Source organism: Rattus norvegicus, chromosome 14 (genome assembly GCF_021556685.1).
Source record: "Rattus norvegicus strain SHRSP/BbbUtx chromosome 14, alternate assembly SHRSP_T2T, whole genome shotgun sequence".
NCBI lineage: Eukaryota > Metazoa > Chordata > Mammalia > Rodentia > Muridae > Rattus > Rattus norvegicus.
The window spans coordinates 6,332,204-6,360,071 of NC_141547.1; the positions used below are offsets into that span (position 1 = coordinate 6,332,204).

General features: G+C 43.1%; 1 long non-coding RNA gene across 1 annotated transcript in view; it reads left to right on the forward strand.

The window, feature by feature from the left end:
- Positions 1-15,676: 15,676 nt before the first annotated feature.
- The window catches only part of LOC108352699 (uncharacterized), a 35,643-nt gene continuing 23,451 nt past the window's right edge, over positions 15,677-27,868 (forward strand). The window contains exons 1-2 of the long non-coding RNA XR_015637254.1: positions 15,677-15,748; positions 20,143-20,324. This is a non-coding gene — a long non-coding RNA (uncharacterized LOC108352699). The remainder of the gene's footprint in view (positions 15,749-20,142; positions 20,325-27,868) is intronic.

A 27,868-nucleotide genomic window follows, 5' to 3' on the forward strand; every position in this document is an offset into this window, starting at 1 on the left:
CAGGTGCTTGGTTTTCATTTTTCATATTCGTTTGTTAATGTCCCCATTTGGCCGGTGGCATGGCTGGACCAGATGCAGAAGGTGGGGTGCAGCAAACCCCTTTCTTGGTGGGAAGAGTTACATCATCATGGATAAAGGAAGGCTGGAGGATGTTTAGTCCATTCGCTGTAGGATGCCAGGCTGAGGTGAAGGCTGTAGGTTAGACAGGATGTCAGGAAAAGGTGTGGAGAAGAGCCTGGAGGAAGATCGCACTTTCTTGTCATAGCTCTCCCTGTGGCTCTTTACTTACTGGCACAAGGGAATTGTATAGTATAGTATAGTATAGTATAGTATAGTATAGTATAGTATAGTATAGTATAGTATATATAGTATAGTATAGTATAGTATAGAATAGTACAGTACAGTATAGAATAGAATAGTACAGTACAGTACAGGATAGGATAGGATAGGATAGTGTAGCATAGTATAGAATAGTACAGTATAGTACAGTACAGTATAGTACAGTACAGTATAGTATAGAATAGGATAGTACAGTACAGTACAGTACAATATAGGATAGTATAGTATAAAGTGTCTTTGGGAGGGGATGCTTTTTGATCAGGCAGATCGAGAAACCAAAGTCAGCTACAGAGACTGCTGGGGAAGGGAAAACTGATAGGAAAAGAGCATGTGTGTGAAGGAGAGATGCTGTGATTGTTAGCATTCTAAGTTCTGCCCCACAGTTACCTGGCAACAGCCATGTATGCCTGACACTATAAAAGGGGATGTTTGCCACCCACCCTGCTTTCTTGCTCCTCTCTTGCTCTTGCCTTCCTGCCCCCACTCTCTCCCCATTCCCTACTTCCTCTCTTTCCACGTGCTCATGGCTGACCTCTCTCTCTCTCTCTCTCTCTCTCTCTCTCTCTCTCTCCCTCCCTTTCTTTGCCTTTACTGCTCTCTTAACTCATCTTCCCATGCCCTGAATAAACCCTATTCTATACTATACCATCATGTAGCTGGTCCCTCAGTGGGAAGGGATGCTTCAGCATGAGCCCGCAGAGGTATCCCTTCCCCCATACCTCACCACAAATCCACAGAACATACCCCCCCTTTATCTTTTTATAAACAAATCAGTCAAAAAATCATGTACAGCACACCCTCAGAAGTTACTTTATCTCAGCCCAGGTACTCAAGAGCTAACAATGTCCTCCGCTGTCTGGAAGCAAAATCTCATCAAATTGTACAGAAGGAGTTTGAGAAAAGCCAGAGGCGACGTTTAAAGTTGCAACCATGCACTGACTAAAAGGTACCACTGCCCCGTGGACATCTGAGAAGGAAGGAGACATCTTACAACCGTTCTTTTCATCGTTCTTTTCATCAGTCGTGTTCAGAGAACAAAGGGACCACGTCTGTGGCCTTTCTTATTACATTTGTGACTGAATCATGCTGGCTGGGACTTTAACGAGATGATTAATGACCCAAGCAGGGCATTATTTCAGACATGGGAGGATGAGAGGCTGACACAGGGCTACTGCTTCCAGTGAACTCATCTCTCCAGAGACTGAATGTAGACAGCAAGTGGAGCCGAGAGAAATGTACCTCATTCTCAAATCTGCTGCTTCTCTTCCCTCCCCCCCTCTCTTTCTTTCCTCTCCTCTTCTTGACATCAGATGCCAGGGTCCCAACTTCCTCCAGTAACGTGAAGTCAGTAGTGTCTACCTCTCAGACAACTGAGCAGTCTACCTTAAAACTCTGATCTGGACTTTCGCTTTGCCAGACCCTTTTCATTTTATATCCTCTTTGCTTGTCTGACATTGAAAACAGTTTTAGTTTTAAATAATACTTAACTTCAAAACATTTCAAAGACTGGAAGACGCCCATATTCCTTACCTTTAGAAACTTTTAACATATTTGCTACATCGTATTTTCTCTTTTTACAAACGTAAACACACATTTACAGGCCAACCCTCCATTCACAAACACACACATATGCCCAGACCCCACACACACACACACATGCACACATACTCATGCACACAAAGGCACACACATGCACACACATACACACACACACACATGAACACACATGCATACAACGCACACACATGTACACGCACGCACACAGATACACACATGTATACAAATACACATACATACATATACACATACACGTACACACATACACACACACACACACACACACACAAATACCCACCACACTCATGCAATTTTGTTCATCTTAGGAACTACTCAAGAATGACTTGTAATATCATTCCTCTGTGTACCTCTTTGAATATTCCTAAAAGTGGATATTCCTTTGTATTTTCCCAGTGTATAGCTGTCAGATGTGGACAGCATAGAAACAATACTTTTATTCTGTGTTCCATCACACATCATGCTAGTCGTGCTGCTAAGGTTGGAGATCGTTTCCCTTCCAATACGAGACCCAGGTTAGGATCCTATACTGTGATTTTGATGTGTTTTCTTGTGCTTGAATCCAAATCTGTAAGATCCTCACATCTGTGTTTCTTTATCTCCTATGACATTGACTCTTTCATTTTAATATATTTATATATTTAAAAGAAATTTTAATAGCTTTTTATTTTCTCTTATTGGATATTTTTTATTTACATTTCAAATGTTATTCCCTTTCCTGATTTCCTGGACATAAGCCCCCTATCAATCCTCCCCTACTTCTATAAGGGTGTTCTCCTCCCCAACCACCCTCCCTTCTTGCCTCCCCCCAGCATTCCCCTACACTGGGGGGGGGTCCAACCTTGGCAGGACCAAGGGCTTCTCCTTCCATTGGTGCCCAACAGTGTGACACTGACACTTTCAAAGGACACAAAGTAGCTTTTTTTTTTTTTTTTTTGGTTCTTTTTTTTTCTGAGCTGGGGACCGAACCCAGGGCCTTGCGCTTCCTAGGCAAGCGCTCTGCCACTGAGCCAAATCCCCAACCCCCACAAAGTAGCTTTTTAATGGTCTGCTTACTGCTTTGTCTGATGTTTCCCACTGATTGGATTCAACTTCTTCCTGCCTTGCTACACAGTACATCAGTAACACGTCCTCTGCACAGTACCATGTTTCAGTGACACATCCTTCGCACAGTACCATGTCTCAGTAACACCTCCTTTGCAGAGTACTAGCCTCAGGCGTGGTGTCTGCCTGCCCTTTAATGGCAATGCTTCTTTTCCGCAGCAGATAACAATTAATAGAGAGCCACGGCATTTATATTACACCCTCATCTCTCACAGCTCAGAGATCATGAAGGAAGAGGGAATTGCAAAGATTATAAGAGCAAGAGATGGTGGGCACCTGTAGCAAAACATCTGTTGGATGCTACAGGGCCCATGCACACATAAACTCACAGTGGTGGTTCTGTGACTCCATGCAAGGACCCGCAGAAGATCAGATGGCCTAAATCCCAGTGTAGAGAGGGGATTTTGATGTCTCACCCCTAGCTGAAAAGACACTAGAAATTGATAGCTTCTGGGGAGTGGAAAGTGAGCCTTCTTTAGGGGTGCCTTCTGCTCTCTCTGGTGAAGGATAGTTCTATACGCATGCCTATATGGTCAACAGTGCATGGATTCAGTGAGCTTAAAAAACAAGCACACGGGGCTGGGGATTTAGCTCAGTGGTAGAGCGCTTACCTAGGAAGCGCAAGGCCCTGGGTTCGGTCCCCAACTCCGAAAAAAAGAACCAAAAAAAAAAAAAAAACCAAAAACAAAAAAACAAGCACATGATGTTGGAGGGCGTAGGGGATGGGTTGGAAGAGAGGGAGTAGGGGAGTGGATTTGATCAAAGTATATTATATAAAATCCTCAATTGAAAGAAAAAAAAAGTGAAAGATCAGTTTCCTGAATGGAGCACTCTGAAGACCAGAGCCTCAGCTGACGTTAACAGCAGAAAACCTAGATATTGACCACCTCCGTGGTCTTAAAGCTTAGCAGTAATACTAAACAGAAAGAATGAGGGTAAACTTCACAAAAAGACTGCATCAGTCAGGGGTCTCTTGAGTAACTACATGAATCTCTCTATTTAGAAAGGGGATTTATTAGGATGACGTACGGGCTGTGGTCCAGCTAATCCAACAATGGCTGCCTATGAATGGAAAGCCCAAGGATCCAGTAGTCGTTCAGCCCCCTAGGTTGGATGCCTCAGCTGATCCTCACTGTACACTGGAGTCACGAAGACGTAGGCTCCGATGCCAGTGAAGGAACGGACTTGCTAGCACGGTGAGAGCAAGCAGGCAAAGAGCAACAGTTTCTTTCTTCCATGTTCTTTATAAAGGCTTCCAGTAGAAGGTGGGGCTCAGATCAGAGGTGTGTTTCCCAGCTCAAAATGTCTAGATTAAGGTTGTGTCTTCTTACCGCAAAGATCTAGGAGTGGGTATTCCCACTTCAATTAAGCCCAAATCCCTCACTGATGTGCCCTTTGCTAGTGTTCTAAGCTCCACCCCACAGTTACTTGGCAACAGCCAGGTATGCCTGACACTATTAAAGGGGCTGCTAGCCCCCTCCTCTCTCTCTTGTTCTTGCTCTCTTGCTCTTACCCTCTTTTCCCTTTGTCCCTTCTCTCCCCATTCCCTTCCCTCTTCTCTCCACATGCTCATAGCCAGCCTCTACTCCTCTCCTTCTCTACTTTTCTCTATTCTTGCTCTCTTTCTCTGCCCCACTACCTTCTTAACTCCCCTCCCCATGCCCCGAATAAACTCTGTTCTATACTATACCACTGTGTGGCTGATCCCTCAGAGGGAAGGGTTGTCTCAGCATGGGCCTGCAGAGATTTCCCCTTTCCCCAGACCCTCATAGAACATAACCCCCTTCTCTATCTTTTATAAATACAGCATCCTTCATTTTTTTTGGGTTTTGGTTAATTTCAGATGTAGTCATGTTGACAACCAAGAACAGCCATCACACACACCAAGACTCAGGCCATACATCCTCCCCACAGATTAGTGCAATGCCAGGCAGGGCAGACAAGTCACCCAGCTATAGCAGGGGAAAAAGTGCTCTCATGTTCTTCCTAGCTATGAACAAAGGGCTATTCATATATTCTTAATAACCTAACAATCTTATTTGCCTCCCGTGTCAGACACTGTCACCCCTATTGGTAAACAGTTTTAGAATCAGGTCATTAGACCTTCCTGGTAGAAATATGTTTAGTTACAATCCTAGGTATTTTCTTTTTTTCGGAGCTGGGAACCGAACCCAGGGCCTTGCGTTTGCTAGGCAAGTGCTCTACCACTGAGCTAAATCCCCAACTCCGTTTAGTTACAATCCTCGTAATCATTGGAACTCATAGACCTAACTGCTATCTTCATGCTGTCTCCCTGTTTACAGTCAATCAAACTGAGCGACTGAGTGTACTTACAAAGTCGAGCCCCTAAATACACCGGGTTTCTGTGGTCATGACTCCCTCAGTTCTTAGCTGTGGGATGAACTTGGGCAAAGGTTCTTGATGTTTTTTTGAGTGTTATTATGTGGAGCGATATCTTCTTGTAACATGTCCCGAGAATCAAACAGGAATCTTTATTACACATGTGTCAGTAGCACTCTGTGGAGCATGCCAACGAATAGTGCAGTTTCTAGGCTGAAAACACAATCTTAACAATGACATAGCAATTCTGGCTGAAACTTAGAGTGTCCTCACTTGGGCCCACAGGGCAACCAAAGGCTGGATGAAGGACTTATAGCTCCACGTCCATTTTGCTTTGACTGAAGGCACAGGGTAAAACACTTCACCTCTCGTCCCAGGAACATCAGGGCCTCATGGGATAGTATCCCTCAGGAGAGCACTTTTCCAGGAGGATAAGGCCACACACACCCTGGAGCTGAACTAACAGTCTGGTAGGAACCATATAAGTTCATGTATGCAATGGCAAAATATAGAAGAAGTCTTTGGACTTCCTTCCACAACCAAAACTGAAACATGACTGACCAGACCATACCTGGGTAGAGACTTTTTAAATATGTAGACCTCCACAATCCCCTTCTAATTCTTCCTCTACTGAAACTTCATGTCGGTACCCTGAGGAAGGCTGTGGGGCTACCCGACACTTTGTGTGTTCCTCTTTCCCATGTGGCCACTCTACATAAGTCTCATGTTTCTGCTTCACAGTTACACTTCTCTGTTTCTGTAAGTTGCATAAAGGGGGCAGGTTTCACAGCTTTGAGTGTTGAGGAGGTAGGATCTCGTTTGTACCTTGAAAACGTCCTTTAGAGTAGCTGTTCGGCGCTCCACGAACCCCTGACACGTGGACATGAGATGCATTCGAGTTACAGAGAACTTGATTCTCCACTGGAGTTCAGTAAATAATTTCTTTTTTTTTTTTTCTTTTTCTTTTTTTCGGAGTTGGGGACCGAACCCAGGGCCTTGCGCTTGCTAGGCAAGTGCTCTACCACTGAGCTAAATCCCCAACCCCAATAATTTCTAATATTCTGATAATGTTTGTATGCGATGATATAATTACATAATAGCTTCTATTTTAATCATTACTAATTTATTTCTAATATTAGTGTGAGGTCGGTGGCTCGGCATTTTTGTGCCACCCTTTGTGTCCCTGTGTAGCCTCAGAGCGTCAGCAGACACCGAGTGTAGACAGCACGGGCTCATTCATGTTCTTCTTCATCTGCTGTCCGCTTAGTTTCCGTACTGTTCTAACAGATAAAGAATCAATTTATTCAACAATTTTAAAAGAAGAGTCATAATCAAATATAATGTTTCTAAAAAAAAAGTCAACTGACCTAAAAATAACATGGTTTTGTGGACAAAATCAAAGTGAAAAGAGTCATCTAGGATTCTGAGAAAGAAGAAGCTTAAAGAACTAAACATGACAGTCAATAAGCACAATCAACACAAAGGAGCCTTTGGAAAGGTACGATTTCTGTCTGACAGAGTCTCCTCTTTTGACAAAGAAAGAGTGCTGGGAGACCTGCTGGGGAGAGGGGGGAGAGGGGGGAGAGGTAGGAGGCATGACAGGGACACAATTTAAATGTTGTGACAGCTTAGTCAAAGGAGTGAATGGCTTCGGGCATCTGCACATTTTAACCCTTCTGTAACAGTTACAATTCTCGCACTGCTGAAATCCAAGAAGCAGCTCTTTGTATCTCTCAGGATCCCAGCCTGAAACAAAAAGGCAAGTTTAAAGCTTTGCTAGGTAGCTGTGATTTGTCTTAATATTCCTGCTTTTAGTTTCATTAGGAAGGACCTGGGTCCCTGAAATAGTTTCCCTGTGGCCCCCTCTTTCAAAGCCTTCTGGTAGGAGGAGCAATTTCATGGCGAGGCATGGTTGTGGCAGGCAACAGTTTAGTCTGAAATTTTACTGGGTGAGGAACTCGTGCTCAGCAGCTGTTTCTGAACATTTTTAAAAATTTTTTATTTTATCAAAACATTGCTTATTGGAAGAGATCAGCCAGCCAATTATAGACTTCACATTGCTACAACAGGGGATAGCATTTTGAAGAGGGTGGGTGGGAGGGGATCCCATTGTCTCCTCTTGTCTGATCTTCCCTCTGTACCCCACCCCTTTGTCTACACCCCTCATAGTCTATCCTCTCTGGGGGTGGGGGTGGGTAAAGAGAGGGAGCATGGTGGCGCTGGCCGAGGTCTAGAGCGCTTCTTCCTGCAGACAGGATTTATGTTGGGATGATGGCTGTTTGAAATGAAATCCATAGCACTAGATTTAAAGCGGCATTAAATAACACCAACCCATGATTCATAATCACACCACTGTGCTAGGCACAGCAATACCTACAGGTTCTATCTCCTCACATGGGAATTGGCCGGCTGTCTACCATTTGGGAAAGAAAAGGTCTGTGTCTTGGAGCCTTCAATTGCTAAGATATTGTTTGTCTGTAAACAATTCCGATGTTACATCATTTAAAGACAAATTTTGTCCTTAAAACATTGTACTATGAAGGAAAATCGAGAATGTCATGCGGTTTGGATTTTGAAGGCACCGGAAGGTCTCCTCCTTTGCTTTCACTGTTGCTGTCCCTTGTGTGGCTTGTCTTTTAGGATTGGTAAAAACCCCATGATTGGGCTGCACTTGACTTTAAACAGCAGAGAGGAGTAACTCAGTGCTGCCAAGTTAGGGAAATCAAGCAGCCAGGAGCCGAACATCAAGTGCTCACTGCTTCCCTGGCGGATTGGCAGCTCTGACAGATGGCTACATGGGGTTAATTTGAATTTCTTGCCTTCTAAAAATCCTAAGGCAACTGCTCTCTTGGGCGCCCGTTTCTGGCTTTAAATCTTTGTCTCCAGTGAAATAGACAAAGTGGCTGCTCAGCCTTAAAAACAAGTAAATCTTCTTAAGTACTTCTCCCCACCAGAGAGGCTCCTGAAGTTTCAGCACGTGACACGACCAGGGTCAGAGCTCACACCACGGGTGAGGGGCAGACCAAAATCTTTTAATGGAGGCTAATTAGGAGGTAAAGCCACGTGGAATTAAGGGACTAGATATGGCAAAAACAAAACAAAACAAAACAAAAAAACAAAAAAAAAAGAACAAAAAACAAACAAACAAAAATCAGACCATTAGAGTGTAGGAACAATAGTTTTTAAAAATAAAATAATAATTATTAAAAGCCTAGATTACTTTTCACTTTTGTGGTTTAAAAAATACTTGGATTAAAATCTATTTCTGATAAGTTAAAAGGAATTGAAATCCAGTTCCTTCTATAGAAATTAGGTTTTAAAGCCAATGGCTACAAATTAATCACTTTAAAAAAGTATCATCCGGGGTTGGGGATTTAGCTCAGTGGTAGAGCACTTGCCTAGGAAGCACAAGGCCCTGGGTTCGGTCCCCAGCTCCGGAAAAAAAAAAAAAGAAAAAGAAAAAAAAAGTATCATCTATTTCCCTCTCTCTCGATCTACCTATCTATCCCTCCATATCTATCTAATCTATCTGTCTGTCTATCTATCCATCTATCTATCTATCTATCTATCTATCTATCTATCTATCTATCTATCTATCTATCTGAGTACACTGTAGCTGTCTTCAGACACACCAGAAGAGGGCATCAGATCCCATTACAGATGGTTGTGAGCCACCATGTGGTTGCTGGGAATTGAACTCAGGACCTCTGGAAGAGCAGTCAGTGCTCTTAACCGCTAAGCCATCCCTCCAGCCCCAAGTCAGGCTTCTTTGACCTGGCTGTGTGGATGCTGTGCTGGTCAGTCATTGGCCTTTCCGGATACTTTCTAGCTTGGTAAATTGGACCATGAGGAACACGGCGAGTTGGTCAAGGCAACGATAAAGAGAGAAAATAAGCATCCTTAGAAACCAGTGAGGTGTCTGATTCACGCAAATATTTTCAGTGTGCCTTCTCAGAAACAGTATATAGTGCAATGCTAGGTAATGGTTGGGCAGACCTCTGCGTTCGGATGGCAGCTACTAAGTCTCTAGTTACGGAGATCCCAGTCAAGCATTTCCTCCCAGGATCACTGGCCAATTAGTACATTTTGTTTGTTTGTTTTTTTTTTTTTTTTTTTATAAAAACAGCATTTCTATTTCAACATTATAGAGTTAGCCTGGAGAATTCCACTTGTTGTATATACAAGCCATTGTAACACTAATCCACGGTCACGGATTGCTTTCAACAATCTTTGAAATGTTCCTTATTAACCAGAAGAACGACCAAGGGAGGGTTTACAGATGCTTTGTTCATCTCAAGTAACTGGGTGCCTCTGCTCTGCCAAGCACGTTCAACGACGAATGAGACGACATCCGGTATGTATGTGACATACCATCCCGTGAGGAAGATAAGGTGACCGAATGCTAGGTGCTACACTGTTCCATTTGTACGTGATAAAGTGACGTTTGTATGCATAGAAACATGTGTGACAAAGTATTTTGTGTTTGTTTTCAATTTGTAGCAATTCTTCCCTTTCCGCCTCTCCCAGGCACTAGGTTACAGGTGTGGGTCATCACATCTGACTGAGAACAAAGTTGGTATGTCCCTGCGAAATTCCTTTAAATTTTTATTTTATTATTACTATTATTATTAATAATAATAGTATATGGATATTTTGCTTGTATGTTTGTCTGTACACCACACGCATACTTGGTGCCTGCGGAGGCCAGAAGAGGGTGTTTGATCCCCTGGAGGGGAGGTTACAGGTAGTTAGAAGCAGCGTGCTCTGTAAGAGGAGCCAGTGCTCGCCAGGCCTTCTGAGGTCATACATATGAGGCCTCGGCCCTCCCTGACCTCAGGGGTAGCAACAGATACAGTCAAACCTAGAAGAGCATTGGCTTTCCCGGACGACAGCACTTAGATCTTCCTTACTCGACATGTAGAATTGGAACAGGAAAGACCAATGAACTGAGTGGTTTGCTGGAGGTGGGAGTCATGGGTCCAGGGATGGGGACAACCAGACAAGGGGTGGAGGGTCCAAGGAACATGGGTTCCTGTTTTGTCCCAGTTCTCAGATGGAGCAAATCAGACCGTCCTGTGTCTTTGAGAACTTTGACATGCATTCTGCATTTTCTTAACACAAACAACCCACTGTGTACTCAGTTCAGGACGAATGGAATCCTCAGTAATTCGGACATCTTCACTGCACGGCAAGCATTTCTTCTTTTTGAGATATTAGACTGCTCTTTCTCAGATCCACGGCATCCAGTCACTTTTTCTTTAATTGTTCAAACATACATACACACAAACACAAAGACACGCACATACAAACACACACACACAGACATACTGTTATACATACATAGACACTCATACAGATACATACAGATACATTCACTGACACAAACACAGATACACATAGGTATGTACATACAGATATGCAGACACAAACACACACACATACATACGGATATACACACATAGACACACACAGATATAAAAAGGTACACGCACAGACACACAGACTCACACAAAAACACACAGATATATACACATAGACACACATTCAGATACACACACAGACACACAGACACAAACACGGATACACACAGACATATATATGCAGATATATACACATAGACACACACAGATATACACACATAGACACACAGAGATATAAACAGTTACACACACAGACACACACAGATTTACATACATACAGAGACAGACACAGAGATTCACACAAACACATACATATGTATTCCTTAATTTATAATGTATAACACATAAATTAAATTTTCTCATTCTGTATGTTACTTGTGCATAAACCTTGTACTGTATTTCTTGTGTTTGACTGTAACTTTGTGGATTTTTTAGTTAAAAAGTTAAAAAACCCGTTCATTGACTAAGATATCACTCATCCTGGATGTTTGGAAATAGCCAATTGAGTGCACCAATAATACTCAACCAGCATGTAAGTATAGACTTCATAATAAGAAGCAAAAATACTGTATCAGTATAAAAATGATGGAAGACACATCTTACTCTATTAAAAAAGGTATTTAGGGGTTGGGGATTTAGCTCAGTGGTAGAGCGCTTGCCTAGGAAGCGCAAGGCCCTGGGTTCGGTCCCCAGCTCCGAAAAAAAGAAAAAGGAAAAAAAAAAAAAGGTATTTAAGGAAACTAAACTAGCAAGTTCTTGTTAAGATATTTGTGTTTTTCTTAGAAAGGGACTATTTAAAGCAGGAAATCTCTAACTTGGAGTGTGCATTAATTTAAAGGCTAGACAAGCTGAAATAGTGTTAAAATTTGATATATGATATACTCAGTCTCCAGTTCTGTAACTCAGTTTGGGATACATAATCTGCCTATTAGGACAATTGGTTTATTTCCGACAAATGGCGGGGCACTGCTCTGACATTTCCTCAAGAACCACAACAGACTTCTAAACCCTAACGAACAAATGTCTGTCATTTTAGCCAAAGGCTAAGTTCTTGAATTACTTTTGGTTTTTTACATATTCCATTTACAATTTTAGTTCTATAACGGTAGTCTTGATTTCACATTAGAGAGGTGTTCAGAAACCACCTGGATCCATCTTTATTAAAAAACAAACCCGAAACGTAGCAGATGAATTATAGCCATTATGTAACAATTTCTCCTGTAGGCAAGAAACCATCTCGTAGGCATTTTAATCAAGCCAGCTGTACCTCCCCACCATGCGCATCCCTGGCTTGTGCGTCCCCTGCGTGTGGGCGAATGTGCTTTACTTTGTTTTCCTAGATTCTTTATTATGTTCATGTGATAAGAAGGATAGCATTGTAAACTGTGCTGTATGTGGGCTATAAACATTTTCATACAATCAGTGCCTACTTAAACTATAAATTTATGTCTACTTCTCAAACACAAGCTCAAGAACAGTATATAATTATATATAAATTAGAGGTGGTGTGAGGGGTCCCTTATTTGGTAGGAAAGTGGAATGCTTAAAAACATAAAATATCTTCCTGACAACAATTTACCCACCATATCACACCTTAATGGTTTTATACATGCTAACTATTTTAATTATTAATTTATAGTAAGGTGCAGTACATGTCTAAGTAAGAATAGAACACATAGCTGGCTTTGTTTGGCTGTGCTTTGCTCCTAGCTTCTAAGAACCCCCACATTGTCTGTTTCTCACTATGGTGCTGGAGACGCCATAGCCCAATCCCTGTGTTCACAAGCCACATGCTCTACTCCTGTGTCGCACTCTCAACCCCATGTAACCTGATTTTTACCTTGGTTAAGTTTGGCATTCTTTTGTGATGATGGTTTCCATATTGCCTTTAGCCTCTCTTGTATGATTCTTTATTTAAAAAACAAACAAACAGAAAACACGTCCTAAATTTTAGGACTAAAGAGAAGGTTTCCCTTCCTCTAGGCAGTTGTTCCTTTACCTATGCTCCCTGCTCTCCTCTTATCCCGGGCAGTTGTGAATCCTTTTGGCTACAAAGATAGAATAAAGAAGGAACAAGAAACAGGAAGAGAAAAAAAAAAAAAGGAAGAAAAGCTAGGCGGTGGAATGGTATAAGGCAAAGGGATTTTCAGGAGCCAGAGAAGGTCTAGGTACTTTGCAGTCAGCAACAGGACTAGAAGTACGGAGCTAGATAACAGCGAAGTAGCAAGACTGTGAGGAAAACATCCAGTCACCCATTCTTGTTAAACTGAACAATGTTGTGCCTCAGGGGAGAACGTCCCATAGAGCACGGTAATGCTGGGATCTCTATTCAGACTTGTCACGCACGAGAAAAGCAAGGCCTTGTACTAGGAAAATCTAGAATCCCTATTTTCCCCCTAAACACAATTTTCCGGGACAGGAAACTACAAGTGACATCATCGCCATGTTTCAAAAAACAAACCTAATTAAGATTATTCTGAAATAAAAAATGGGATGCATCTTCATTTAGAAGCCAGATGCCTTACTAAATAGAATTTCCTCTGCTGCCTGCCTTGCATGAAGGGCAGAGTTTAAACAAGAGTAGCTTCTGTGGGATAGGATTCTACCCCGAGTGTGACATTTACGGTCGACGTTGCGAGGCTGCAGTTGGGAAGTGAGGCCCTGAGAAAGCTCTAGAACTGTGTTGGTGTTTTGTGCAGAGGCTGCTCAATGCTCTGCTCAGGCTTCTGCTTCTTCTGGTTTCCCAGAGCTTTATGTTGTCAAGATGATGCGTGAATCCATTTTGTTCCTGCTACGATGTTTAGAAAAACCCTCTCCTTGCCTTAATCGAAGCCACCAAAAGTTTCTTTGGTGGAGAAAATTTAGTTGATTTTTTAAAAATTTGCTTTTTTGTCTGCTCCTCAATCTTTTCTTCTCCTCTCCTTTCCCCCGTTCCCCTTCCCGCTTTCTTCTCCCTTTCCCTCCCTCCTCCTTCTTCTCTCTCTAAAACTTTTTTTGAGATAGAGTTTCTCTTTGTAGCCCTGGTTGTCCTAGAACTCTCCCTCTCTGTAGAGGAAGCTGGCCTTGAACTCAGAGATCCATCTCCCTCTGCCTCTCTAGTGCTGGGGTCAAAGGTGTGCAGCGCCACTGCCCAGTTTTGCTCCACATTCCTCTAGAAAGCTCCAGAATGACTTAGAATAATCTCTACCTGAGATTGGAGGATCTCTTTCCTCTGTCGCGTCAGGCGCCACTGGTGAAAGGGTGGCACTTAGTATTACTTATCTGCCGCCCAGGCTGAACCGTGTTGGAAACTACTGATAATTGGAGGATTTTGGCAATAAAGGATGGCTGGGGAAGGCCAAGTTCATTCTGGAGCTTGTGTATTAACCCCGGGGAGACCCAGAGGATGCTTGTTCATCATTCCTTATCCCAGGGGTAGCTGTTCTGTCTGGATGCTGGCACCGTGAGGAGTTCCTGACTTGCCAGATAGTGCACTCCACCTTGTTGGGTTATTAAGCTGTTCTTTATTAGATTGTGCTGCCCTCCCCCACAGCTTCCGTTTACTGATTATAACTCTAGTGCTCAAGCACAGAGACGTCCTATTCTGTTTCCTCTCTAACAAGCCCTTTAGATCTGGAGGCGTCTGTTGGCTCCTCTTAGTCCTTTCTCTGCTTCCTTTCTGTGTGTTTCACACTGAGTCCTCTGCCCGGCCAAACCAATAGGAAAATTCCGATTCTCCTACAAGCAGAAAGTGGCTCTGGCTAAGGTTCTCGTTTTGATTTTTCTCCTCATTTTGTCAGGACGTCCTGAAAATAAAATCCTCCTTCAAGTATCTAAATGTCTGGCTTTCCATTTAAAAGAAGGCGGTCAAAGTTTACTTTTTGAAACATTTCAAGTTACAAACAAGTAGGTATGTCTCTACTGTATTATCTTAGGTTTTAACTGCCGTGAACAGACACCATAACCAGTGCAAGTCTTATAAAGGGCGACATGTAATTGGGGCTGGTTTACAGGTTCAGAGGTTCAGTCCATTATCATCAAGGCGGGAGCAGGGCAGCATCCAGGCAGGCACGGTGCAGGAGGAGCTGAGAGTTCTACATCTTCATCTGAAGGCTGCTAGCGGCCTTCCAGGCTAGCACTAGATTATTAAAGCCCATGCCCACAGTGACACACATACTCCAACAAGGCCACGCCCACCACAACGGGCCACGCCCACTCCAACAGGGCCACGCCTTCTAATAGTGCCACTCTCTGGGTTGAGCATATATAAACCATCACACATATATTGAAACTCTGGATGCAGGTTTAATAAAGACTATTTGCAAAGGGAGCTGGGAAATGGATATCGAGGTGGGGAAAAGGGGATTTCCATCCGGTCTGTGAGCACCTCCATTTTCCCATCTGGACAGTGTCTAGGTCTATTATTCCTTTTAACGTAACTGTAGCCATTTTGTATCCAGTCTCCATTTTGCTCATAAGGTGAAATTAAGTTCAGGTTCTCAGACTCCACTTCCCACAAGTAATGATCTACAGCTGACACCGAAGAATGCCAACAACAAGCCAAAAGGTTATGGTTGAGTTACTTATGCTCCGCGATCTCAATGTCCTGAAATCCTCCTGTTCACCATCTGTCCACCACCCTTCTTACCTCAGTCAGGACCGATCAGCTTAAAGGTCGGCTGACAATACTCTGTCTAGTAAGTCAAAATGTAGGACTGCTCCCCTCCTTGCCTTTTAAACGCTCGAACCTGATTTTTCCTATTAAAAAAACCCTCACTGTTTTCAGGACAGACTGGCACCAGAATTAGGCTCCCCAGTCCTTTTTGAGGTCCTGAACGTTCGGTCTCCGGGTGTGCATTCAATAAACTATTCTTGCATAACTAAGATTCGCGATCATACGGTTGGCATGGCGATTCCTGAACCCCAGCGGACAGGAGCGAAAAGTCCAGGAAGAGCCAAGTGTGAAGAGCGGGGCTGAAGGCTAGATGGAGGTTAGGGAATAGTTCACCTCGCTGTCAGAATTTTACTGGGCGCTTCTGTAAGGGGGACACATTGCCTCTAGTAACAAGGCCTGGGAGAAGGGGAGAGGCTGAACCAATTTAGAATAAGTCCTCAACTCAGTTCACCGTTCGGGGTGGGGGTGGGGGCGGCAGAATAAGAACCTGAAGCCCGGTGTTGCATGGGACTCAGATAGAGAAGAGCTCAAGAGTGAGTCATGGTTTATAGGCAGGCGGGTGGGTGACTCCTCAGTGACCTGTGTTCAGGAGCACAGAGGGGAGCACGTGGCCCCCTCCCACGACCATGCCGCTTCCCAGGGCCACAGGGCTACAGGAGCTCAGTGTTTCCTCTGTTTATAACCCGGCTTGACACACGGGTTGGTAGTTTTTTTGGAGGAAATATTTGTTTCAGAAACGTTTGAAAAGGAGAGAAAGAAGGGGTGTGGATTTGGGCGGGTGGGTGAGGTGGGGAGGATCTGGGAGGAGTTGGGGGAGGGGAAGCCATAATCAGAACACACGCATAAAAATCCGTTTTCAATAGAAATTATAAAAAACTAGAACTGTGCCCTGTACCTGACACAATGACGCCTCCTCCACCTTCTCTACTTCTTGCCTGCTTTCCGAGCGGGTACTCAGATGAAGCGTGCGCAAATCTTCCTTCTCTAAGGATTTAAACTTTTCGCGTTTGATCTACCCATCACACACAGACAAACACACACAGACAGGCACATGCATGTTCGCGACCCCCCCATATTGTTTGATGTGGTTTATTTATTTTTATTGATGTTGAGAAATTGGCCTGAGTGTCTTGTGGATACTCTCCCATTTAAGCTATACCACGAGCCCCCTTTGACATAGTTTTTAAGTGAATTGTAAGTGGTATGTTAGAAATTAAATACATATAACTTTTTACGCAAAGTTGGACGCTCAAAATCTGTACAAGTGGGAACACGTCTCTCTAGATCACTTCCTATTTATTATTGGAATTATACAATTATAATATTCAAATTTTAAAATCTACCTTTTCCATAGACACAGTTTATGCCCTGCTCACATTTATTACAAGGAGGTCTTAATGGGTGCGGTGTGTGTGTGTGTGTGTGTGTGTGTGTGTGTGCGCGCGGGCACACGCGCTCGCGTGCACGCCTATCTAGCTGCTGACATTTAATCGTTGACTAATTTACCAGCCACTGTGAAGTTTTCCTCTGGAGCAGCTCTGAGTTCACACCCACTGGTCACCCCAGCATCTTTTTGCTCCCCAGTCCTTTAATACCTCATGGTGTTGGGGTCCAAGTTTGTCCACGTGGTTGAGGGTGAAGGGGCGCAGGCGTCTTGAGTAGCACTGAAGTTGGGTTTATGTTAATATTACTTATTATATTTAGTGATTTGTTTCCCATCCTGGGAAATGAACCCAGGCCTTGTGCATCCTAGGCAAGCGTTCTACCCTTGAACTGCACCCCCAATTCCTTATTCTCTGTTGTAGCTTTTTCAGACCAGTTCTTCACCTAGTAAATATTCTACGGTCATTTTCCTTGTGAGCCATTTCTTTTCTTGATTTGTAGATGTTCTTCATGACCTTAATATATTAATTTATTATCGCTTATATATTTCATTACCATTTGCTTGTGCACATATTCACGTTTTGTTTTTCTCCTCCTTGTTCTTCCTCTTGCTCTCTCTCTCTCTCCTTTTCAAGACATATTCCTGTTATGTCTTTTAGGAAGACCTCAACTTATTAAGTAGCCCAGCCTGACCTTGAATTCAAGATCTGGCTAGAGGAGACTTTCACGTTCTAATTTTATCAAAAGAGAAAATTGACAGCAAATTAATTTAAGCCAAATTAGCTGTTTTGCTCCTGATTCTAGAATCGGGTACCTCTCATTTCTGTAAGAGAGAATGGCTGTTCTAACGAACTCACTGAGAAGCCTGGCTTTACATGTGGAAAACAGGCGAAGAGAGCAGAAATAGCAGACAAAAAGCCAACTATCATTTCACTTTCCTTCGTGCTTAAACAAGTTACTAGCCTCTTTGACCTGATGGGTCAGGTATGCACAGTCTTTTTTGGTTAGTCTGTGAACCTGTTTTGCCGGACAGTGGCCCACGTCAGAGCTCACTTTGACTGCACTCACTACAAGCGAGTCCCTTTTGTCTTGATTGATTGTACAACACTCACTGCAAGCCACGCCCTTTTGGTTTGATTGATTCCACAGCACTCACTGCAAGCCACGCCCTTTTGGTTTGATTGATTCCACAGCACTCACTGCAAGCCACGCCCCTTTGGTTTGTTCTGGCGGATGTAGTGAGGCTCGCTGCAGGTATGCACCCCAAACAGCGGCCTTTTTCAAGTTTGTACACCAATCTGAATGTCTTAGCTCCACATATTTTGTTGTTATTGTGGTCTATTTTTAAAAAAATCATTACACTTATTTATTATTTGTGTGTGTGTGCATGTGCGTGTGCATTCTTTGGCACACAGGCCTGAGGTGCTGTCATCCCCAAGTCACCCCTTCTGTTACTTCCATCAGCTCTTTTCGGTGCCAAAGTCTGCCTTGCTCTCAAGACCGCGAAACACCTTGTGATCAACGGAAGTAAGATGTGATTAAGAGAACCTGAGTTCAATTGCCAGAACCCATGAGAAGGGATATTTTCTCTGAGGCTTGCTTCCTGTGGGGTTAATTTGCACCTGGTGAGGCCCTGTGACTCCTCCCCGGTGCTCTGCACCTATCCTCTCGGAAGCTCTTGTCAGTTGTCATTTTCATTGGTCCTTGTGTCAGAGCCTGAAGGTCTGTTTTCGCTCATGCTATTCCTAGACCGGCCGGTGGCGAGGGGGGAGGGGGAGGAGGGGAGGAGGCAGGGGGGAGGGTTTGCTGGTGAAGGTCCCTTTTCCCTGCTGTCTCCTCACCAGTATGTATAGTGCCTTCTGATTAACGATTCTATGCAGGGTTGATAACAGAAGGCTGTGGTACACTGGCTTTCTGGAAGATTTGGGAATAACAACTCGACCCTGGAACTTAAAAACGAGATGATGAATGTAATTATGTGTGGTCTTATTTCCTTTACTCGTGGCTTATTCTTCCGACATGCAGTGGGAGAAAGGCTATTAACTCTTGGTGACTCTGTAGCTCCCTGATCTCTTGGGAAGTCTGTCTCCATCCACAGCATCCTTCTAAAACCTGACTTTGGATGGGTCCTGTTCTTTGAGGGACTGAAGTTTTAGATTTACATCCAGATAGGAAGTCAGACACTGATTTTAAAATGTTTTACAAAACATGGGAGATAACAAAAAGACAAAAAACAAACAAACAAAAAAACAAACCAAAAAACACCTTAAAATTATTCAGCCCTCCGTTGAGAATATGATATACGTGCACAGTGTATTTGATCATTTCCACCCCAAGTCCTCTGAGACACCCCAAGTCTGCCTTCCAGCTTCACGTCCTCATCTTCTTTTCCTTTGTGATCCAGAGTCCACTCTGTGCTGCCTGTGTGCACATGGATGTTGGGCTATCGGACAGCACACAGGCTGACTGTCTCTTCCTCAGCAGCCAGTAGCTCTCCGCTAGGGTTGGGGCCTGGGCAGTCTCTAACAGCACCTACTGGATCTTGTTGAGGTCTTGTGCACTTCGATTCTGTGTGTTCTCGAGTGAAACGGCCCCATCATGTCTAAAAGGTGTTCTCTTTTTCACGAGTCCTAGGATCTCTGACTTTCAATCTCTTGTCCTCCTTTCTGTGATACTCCCTGAGCTTGAGGGGAAGGGGTGGCACGGAGATCCCACTTGGCCATGAGCACTCCAAAGCCACCTACTTTCTGGACTTGGTTTGTGAGTCTCTGTGTTAGCAGTTTTCTAACTACAGGACGAGGCATCAGGCAGGAGGTGTGAGAGCTACATTAACCCAGATTGGTCAGGATGTGTTTAGAAAGCCACTACATACATTTGGCAAAATAGCAGCAGGAGACTCTTATGGGGTGTATGAGCTCCCCAGATGATGGTTTTGGCTGGGCTACCAGGTATGCATTCCTTCCTGTGTCAAGGGCCTTAAATGCAACCAGAAAGCAATTCATGCCACATTGCACCAATGGGGATACTTTGCCAGGTGGGTCCTTACTGGCAGGTAAGACTGTTGACAGCTTTTGTAGTGCAAACAGTTTAAGCTTACTTATCCCTGACAACTTGACAAATAAACGAGACTCAGACTATGGTTATTTTATTTGGCTTTGACAATTCCTGATTGGGGGGAGGGGGAGGTCACTTCAATCTACTTTTTTAAGTGTAGGCCTGGGTACCTCCCCATCAGTGTACCCCAGATACCTGCTGTTTCTCCTGGACATATGCTCATGGTTCCTTTCCCGTCACGACAGCCTCTTCCTCCAATCCTGTTCCTCACAGGTCATGCATAGGATGCAGAGACCAACACCAGCACCAGAGCATGAAGGCCATGCTTTTTTTTTTTTCTGCTATCAGCCCCTCCCGATGAATAAAAGAATCAGAAGCCACTGCAGACTCTGGAATTGAACAAAGGGAGACAAAGGCACAGAAAACTTCGGATCAGGTAATAGGGTTGGAAGTTGGTATTTGGGGTAAAAAGTAGACAGAGCAAGATGATAAACACAATAAACAGCTTATGGACTTTAAGTAAGACTATTTCAAACAGCTCAAAAGGGATGGATCTAGAGGGAACTGACAGTTATAATTACTGCATTGTTAAGCTTTCCCTCTTGTCTTAATAAGCATTTTGGCCTGCTGTGTCTTTTCAGTACACAGGGCCTCAGAGAAAATTTCACAAGCCTTAGGAAAAGGATTAAAATGTCGTATGAAGCAGAAAACAACGTCAAAACATCAAATGGGGAGAGGACTAGAAGTTACAAATCAGGATATGGAGACTGTTCCGTTGTCTGAGAAACAGGGAAAGGAAAAGATAAAACACAGAAGCAGACATTAGAAAAGAAGTTAGAGATGTTTATGAACAAAGTCGTGGAGGAGGAAGGTTCAGGAGGGGGAAAGAGAAGCCACCAAGGGTTAGGTGAGCCATAAGAACTCGGCCATGAGGGCTGGCAGATTGGAGTTAAGAGCAGCCTAGATGAAGCATAATATGTAATACCTCAGGGTTATCGATTGGAAAGTAGATTCTAATAGCACAGATGTAGGTGTTTGCCCAGCTCTTGTCCTGTTTAAGGCTTTTTGTAAATATAAATGCTGTGTGTGGCTTTTATCCAGAAACTAAAAGGACAAAGGCAGGGTAGAAACCCACTTCTTTCTAGAACTTTCTATCACAGGCTTCTCCCTCCCATCAACCTGTACAGAGCTTTTTGGCATCAAGGAAGCTAGTTAGCAGGGTAGGTGCGTCTAGCCTCCAGATGTGCAGTGTCTTCCACAAAGAAAAAAGAAATCTGAAACAAAATAGGCTGAGCAGTAGACCACAAGAACTTGACGTTAAGATCATATCGTGGGCGAGAAAGACGCTTTTTAAAATGTTTAGTAAATTCTATTAAACATCAAAAAACTTGTGCATAAATTAAAAATACCACGCACCCAAATTAACCAGATCAAAAAGGAAAACAGAAGATTTTAAGGGAAATGATACTTTTGGATTTTGGATCTGAGAGTGTGAAACAGATTTAATCAACATTTTAGTTCGTAAACCAACAACAGCTTTCAGCATTCAGCCTGAGGAAGCTAGAACAGCTTTGCTCCAGGACAAAGACAATTAATGTCAAGTTGGAAATTAAACACCTCGTCGCGGGTGTTCAGCTTATTATAATGTGTGAAATTCTAGAACACTGATTTGGTGTTCAGAGCTGTGGCTGGGAGCAGGCTTTTGTGGTCTCATTTCTAACCGTAAAAAAGAAAATCACCCAGACTCAAACGCCCGGGGTACCTGAGGAACAGAGGCAGAGAGAAATGAAAAATTTCAATTATTCTAAAAACGAGCCTTCTCATCTTTGGATATAAATTATTATACTACTTTCTCCAAATTGATTCTGCACTCAGAAGATTCCAATTTAGACAAATCCTGAGTGTTAATAAATAGTATTTAGCCCAGGCTTTGACATTTGTTATTTGTGAAAGAGTCATGCCAAAGTTTTGAACTTTGGAGTGTTGGATGACAGTCTGGAATCCTTGACTCATGGCCCTGTAAACTTAGGGACAGACGTACGGGGCTGTGCTGACATTTCCTTCAGCCCTACCCTCTGCCGTAAGTTTATATGCTAAGAGATATTTACTATTTGTGCTTGTACCGTTCTGGGTCTGGGTTTGACTTAATTTACTCTGTCTTGTCGCTATTACACATTACTACAGACTCAGAGGCCTCAGACAACACAGTGTCACTGCAGTCTGTGGGTTAGGGGGCCAGGCACAGCTCAGACAGGTGCTGTGCTCCAGGTTTTATGAGACTATAGGACAAAGGACTGTGGGCTTCATTGTTCCCTGAGGCTCTGAGTCCTCCTTCCAGTGTGACAGGTGTCAGAATTCAGTGGCCAAGTTGCCAGGGCAACTCCCAGCTTCCAGAGGATGCTGAAGTACAGCTCTTGGATAGCTTCTTGGAAAAAGCACAGTGAGTGACTTTCTCTCCCCCAAAATAAATGAAGGTAACTGAAAGTCATCACATTAGCACAGTAAAGCCAAATCAGCACCAGAAAGAATAATGAGAGAATGTTCCAGAAACTTGATTCCTGAAGAGTCTGTCTACAAATAATCCACAATTCCAAAGTCCAGAAAAAAGGATTAAATTTGCTATAATGAAAAGCATAAAAACAAAAAATGAAAGAAAAAAACACAAGGGAAAGGCAAAACTGGAAAAACGCGTGAAACATTAAGCCAAAGTGATACAATTTTAAGTATCTAAAATAGTCTACGAACTGATGAACGCAAAGGTTGGAACTGTCCAGAAGTGAGGATATGTCAACAGAAAGACATGACCTGAATAGGTGAAGACACTTTCACCATAATAATGTGAAGCAAAATGGGAAGCCTCAGCAGACCCTCCCATACTGTCAGTGACAGGGATTGAACCCGGAGCCGGTCATGTGCCAGGCAAGCACTCTGTCACTGTCACTGAGCTACATGTGCAGGACTCATCTTTTCACTGTTATACACACACACACACACACACACACACACACACACACACACACATACATATACGCACATACACCATATATATATGGACAAAGTTGGAATCTTGATAACACAGGATTAGTGAGATGTGTTATAGTATACATATGTTACTTACAGTCATGAACATGAATGTAAACTTTTTGACAGTCGCAATACTTACGTTCATAGATATAGCTTTTGATCTTGCTATGCATTCCTCTTTATTGACTCTAGTGTGTGAATACCCAAGCCTACGTACACACACATTCACATATGTAAAATGAGCATATGTACAAAGATACCTCTAACAGCATTGCGCAGACTGAGACAGGAATTCAAGTGGTCAACACTCTTCAGTAGAGTGTTGGCTCCTGGCCTGTAAGGGAAGCGGGACTGAGGCTTTGAGTGGTTACTATGTATTGGGTGTTAGGCCAGCTCTTGAATGCGTAATGTAACTCAACTCCTCCTCCTATATGGGGCAGGACACATTGTGACTCTCCCTTTACAAAGAGGAAGCCTAGTAAGTCGAGGAGAAGGCGGCTAACTTGTTTCTAGTGGAGAAAGCAAATGAACTCCAGCTTAGTTAGTCCTGGCCCAGGCTGGCATGGTCTGGCTCCCCAGGCCGAATTTCTCTTTGTGTGTATAGAAATGTTAGCAGGTATCAAACCAACAGAAGGAAGTCATGCTGAAGGTGTAATACTGATAACCGATGCTACCTTGTAACGGGCATAGATGTCTCTAAGGAATGTAGCACGTAATAAAACCATGTGAGTTAGTGAACCATGTTACCATTTTTGTGGAAAAAGAATATATTGATAAATCCACAGAAATACATGATTTTATAGATACAGACATTCTACCCCCTCCTGAATGTGGGGAGGGAGAAGGTGACTGAGTGAGTATCTTGGGGAGGAGGAGGACGATTTTGTTCATTTTGCAAGTTTTGAATTTTGTGTTAGGCACATACGCTTTCTATCAAAGGAAATCAATTGAAAACTGTGAAGCAGTGCAGCTGTGAGTCCGGCAGCCCGGTTTATGTCATGCGTTTTTTTGTGCATAATTCACTTCCGCTTAAAAGGACAGTTTATATTATAAAAATTTAACACAGTTCATAAATAAGTGAGAAGATGACTTCCAAAAAAAGAGACAGAAGGTGTTTATAACACACAGAACCAACAAAGAGGTATCACCTAGGCCATATAAAGGAAACTAAATGCTGCTAAGAAAAAGACAAATACGCCAACAGAAAAGTAAGCAAAGATATGAAGAGATAATTCACATAAGAGGAACACACGCGGACAGACAGACAGACACACAACTGACAATTGCATTAATAATTCAAGGTAGTAAATTAATGTGAGATAGGTCCTTTCAAAGCTCTAAGAATGTGAGGATAGGGAAAATAGTAAATATCACATATAAAGTGGTTCAAAGGACCTTTACCCCAAAATAGGGTTTCTCTGTGTAGCTCTGGCTGTCTTGGAACTCACTCTGTAGACCAGGCTCAGAACTCAGAGATGGGCCTGCCTCTGCCTCCTGAGTGCTGGGACAGAAGGTGCGCACACCAAGTTTATAGTTTTTTTTTTTTTTTTAAATCTACTTATTTATTATGTATACGGCACCCTGCCTGCATGTATGCCTGCAGGCCAGAAGAGGGCACTACATCTCATTACACGTTTGCGAGCCACCATGTGGTTGCTGGGAATTGAACTCTGGACCTTTGGAAGAGCAGTCCGTGCTCTTAACCACTGAACCTTCTCTCCAGCCCAAGTTTATAGTTTTAAAACAAGAATTCTACCGGATGTGCCAGCCAGTGCAAGTCATATCCGTACCCCCAGGGACTGCGAAGTCGGTAGGACTGCTATAGCTCTTCTAATGGTTGTGTTAGTGTTGGTTATCTGTTGCAAATATCCTGGGTTTCTATTATTGGGCAAGTGGTATCTACATCATGGGACACTCGCATAAGGAAAGATCACAATGCAGGCAAATGGATGCACCGGGTTCACACAGTTTAAGACAGAAACATACGGTGGACAGAGGAGACGGAGGCCAAGCCATACGAAACCACGACATTCTGCTCATGACCACACACGGGGAAAGTACAAGAACAAGACCAAAGGAGCCACTAGCTTAAGAACAGACAGCTCTTTGGAGGATGGAAGGAGGGTTTAACCAACGATGGATAAAATTGACTTCAGTGCTGTGGAAAATATTCTGAAAAGAACCAAATGTTTAAAGTGACTATGACAAAGTATTAATGCTGGTTAAGTGCATGTGCTCCAAAGAAAGCTAAACCCCATGGGCTTTTCTTTTCTTTTCTTTTTTTAAACTCAGGGACAGTTGTTGTGAGGGGTGAGATCTGTTTGTTGGTCTGTCTATCTCCATCTATCTACCTATCTCTATCTGTCTGTCTATCTCTCTATCTCTCTATCATCTGTTTATCATTTATCTATGTGTGTATATATCTATCTATATCTATTTGTCTGTCTATCTATTTATCACCTATCATTTATCTATGTGTGTATATATCTATCTGACTATCTATCTATCCACCTATCTATCTTCTATCTATTTATCCATCCACCCACCCATCCATGTATCCATTCACATACATATTTAAAAGTTTCTATTTCTGTTCCTTACCATAGCATCATTTTATTTTAAAAAAAAATGTCATGAATGTTTCTGCTTTTTGTTTCCACCTGATGAAGGGCACAATGGAGAAGCAGAGTGTTCACTCTCTGTGTACTGGGGCTTGACAGGCTGTGGCTTGGTTTCAGTCAGCATTCCCCAGGGAATGTGTTAATCACACTCTTTGAAGGGCGGTCCTGATTTTTGTCTTCATACTTTTAGTAGCTCACAAAGAGATGCCCCTTTGTGCCCAAAGATTGAATTAAAAACCTTCCTCCCTCCTAGTGGAATGTTCTACTGATTCTGTTCATTAATGAGATACCAGGAAGCAGCAGGGCAGTGTTCAGTGGGGACAATAGAGGGACCCCCAGTGCTCCTGGAATAGGTCACATGTCTGTCCTGTGACTTCTGGGTCTCCCACTGTGGGTGGTGTCTCTGATCTGATTGGCATCCTAGCCCGTGGGTTTAAATGGCCAGTATCTTCACAGCTCTCAGCTTGCCATGACTTTGCCTGAGATTGGTTAGAAAAATCCAGGGCTTTTGAATGACGTGGAAAATATATTCTATTTAGGAAGATGCTTGCTGTGTGTCTGGTTGTCAGTAGGGTTGACATTCTTTAAGAAAGATAAGGCCCCCTGGGCATCATCTTTCCAGCTTAGAGTGAAAGAAATCTACACAGCCACGGGAGCGATGAAAGCCACGGCTTGAAGCCTGAAGTTCCTATTGTTGGAATAGCCCATCCCCGGGACGCATGCTTTGTGGCTGAAAGGTTCATCTGGCTCCTGTAACTATGGCACGCAGAAGTAGATCTCAGCCTGAGTGAAGGAGAGCATGAAGCGTGATTTGCGCTGTGAACTCTGGGAGCGAGGAGCGAGTACAGGTCATTTAGCAGCTCTGCGCACAGGTTTTGGGTAGACCAGATAGTGCCCTGTGTTCTCTCTGCTGACCAGAAAGCCCAGGAAGTCAGGTTCACTTCATACAAAGCATTCAGGCACATGCCCAGCGTGACTTACACAGGCAAACATGAGCTCAAAAATACGTTTACTCTTCCGTAGCTGGTATTGCGGGGAGTGAGGATTTCTCTATACAAACGAAACCTAGATAGATACAGAGTTTTGATACTGTTTGCAGATCTACCTTCTTTGGTAAGTACACGCAACACATCTTACTGTTTTCTTGATTCTTCCATCACTATTAGTATTTAACCAAGACGCGTTATTGCTCTCTCTGCTTTGATTTCATTCTTCAAGTCTTCCTCACGGAAGATCCATCAGAAGGCATCAATGCACACGAAAGAAAACATCGCTACTGTGCCCCCTTCTCCTCCTGCTACTTTCTGCAAGTTCAGGTATGCAGACGCGTTCTAAGTAGATAGGAACGTAAGATTCCCCTTTCTCGCCTGCACTTCTCTCTGAGTAGGTTTAATATCAGTAGAACCACCTCTGGTTTTTTTTTTTTCCCCCGAGACTGGATTTCCTGTGTAGCCCTGACTGTCCTGGAACTCACTCTGTAAACCAGGCTGACCTCAAACTCAGAGATCCATCTGCCTCTGCCTCCTGAATGCTGGAATCAAGGGTATGCGGCACCACCTGCCAGCTTACATTTGAATAATTTAAATATATGTACTTAACAAAAAGTGGTTTATCTCTGTCCTCCAACTTGCTCAGTTTTGGGACTACAAATGTGTGCCACAGAACCTGGCCCAAACATCTTTTGGGGATCTTTTTTTGAGACAGGACCTTAGCACAGGTTACCCTTACACTTGTGATCCTCTGCCTTTTTTCTCCTGTGTGCCACCATGCCCTGCTAAAACACCATTTAAAACGATCACAGTGCATGCCTATTAGTTTATATTTTATTTATATGAGCACACTGTAGCTCTTTCCAGACACACCAGAAGAGGGCATCAGACCCCATTACAGATGGTTATGAGCCACCATGTGTTTGCTGGGAATTGAACTCAAGACCTCTGGAAAAGCAGTCAGTGCTCTTAACCACTGAGCCATCTCTCCAGCCCTAGTTTATATTTTAATGTTTAAACAATCTTTTAATTTTCATTGAAGAGCTAGATTATGCTAAAAATTCTTGTATTAGAAACATTTTGAGTGTATATGTGTTTTGATGCATGTGTGTGTATGTTTGTGTGTGTGTCTAATTAAGGAGGTGCTTATGATAGACTGTTAGTATGGAATTTATATTTATTTCCCAAGCTTTATATACTCTCTGTCTACCATAACTATCACCTATCCAATGTCTCTTGATGGCTAGACATTTCATCTGTAGCTGCATGTTCTGCCTGTTCAATGCCCATGTTATGCTGCTTGTTCAATGTCTTGAATATATAATTTTGCAGCTGATTCCCACAAGTTAGTCACGTGGATTTGTA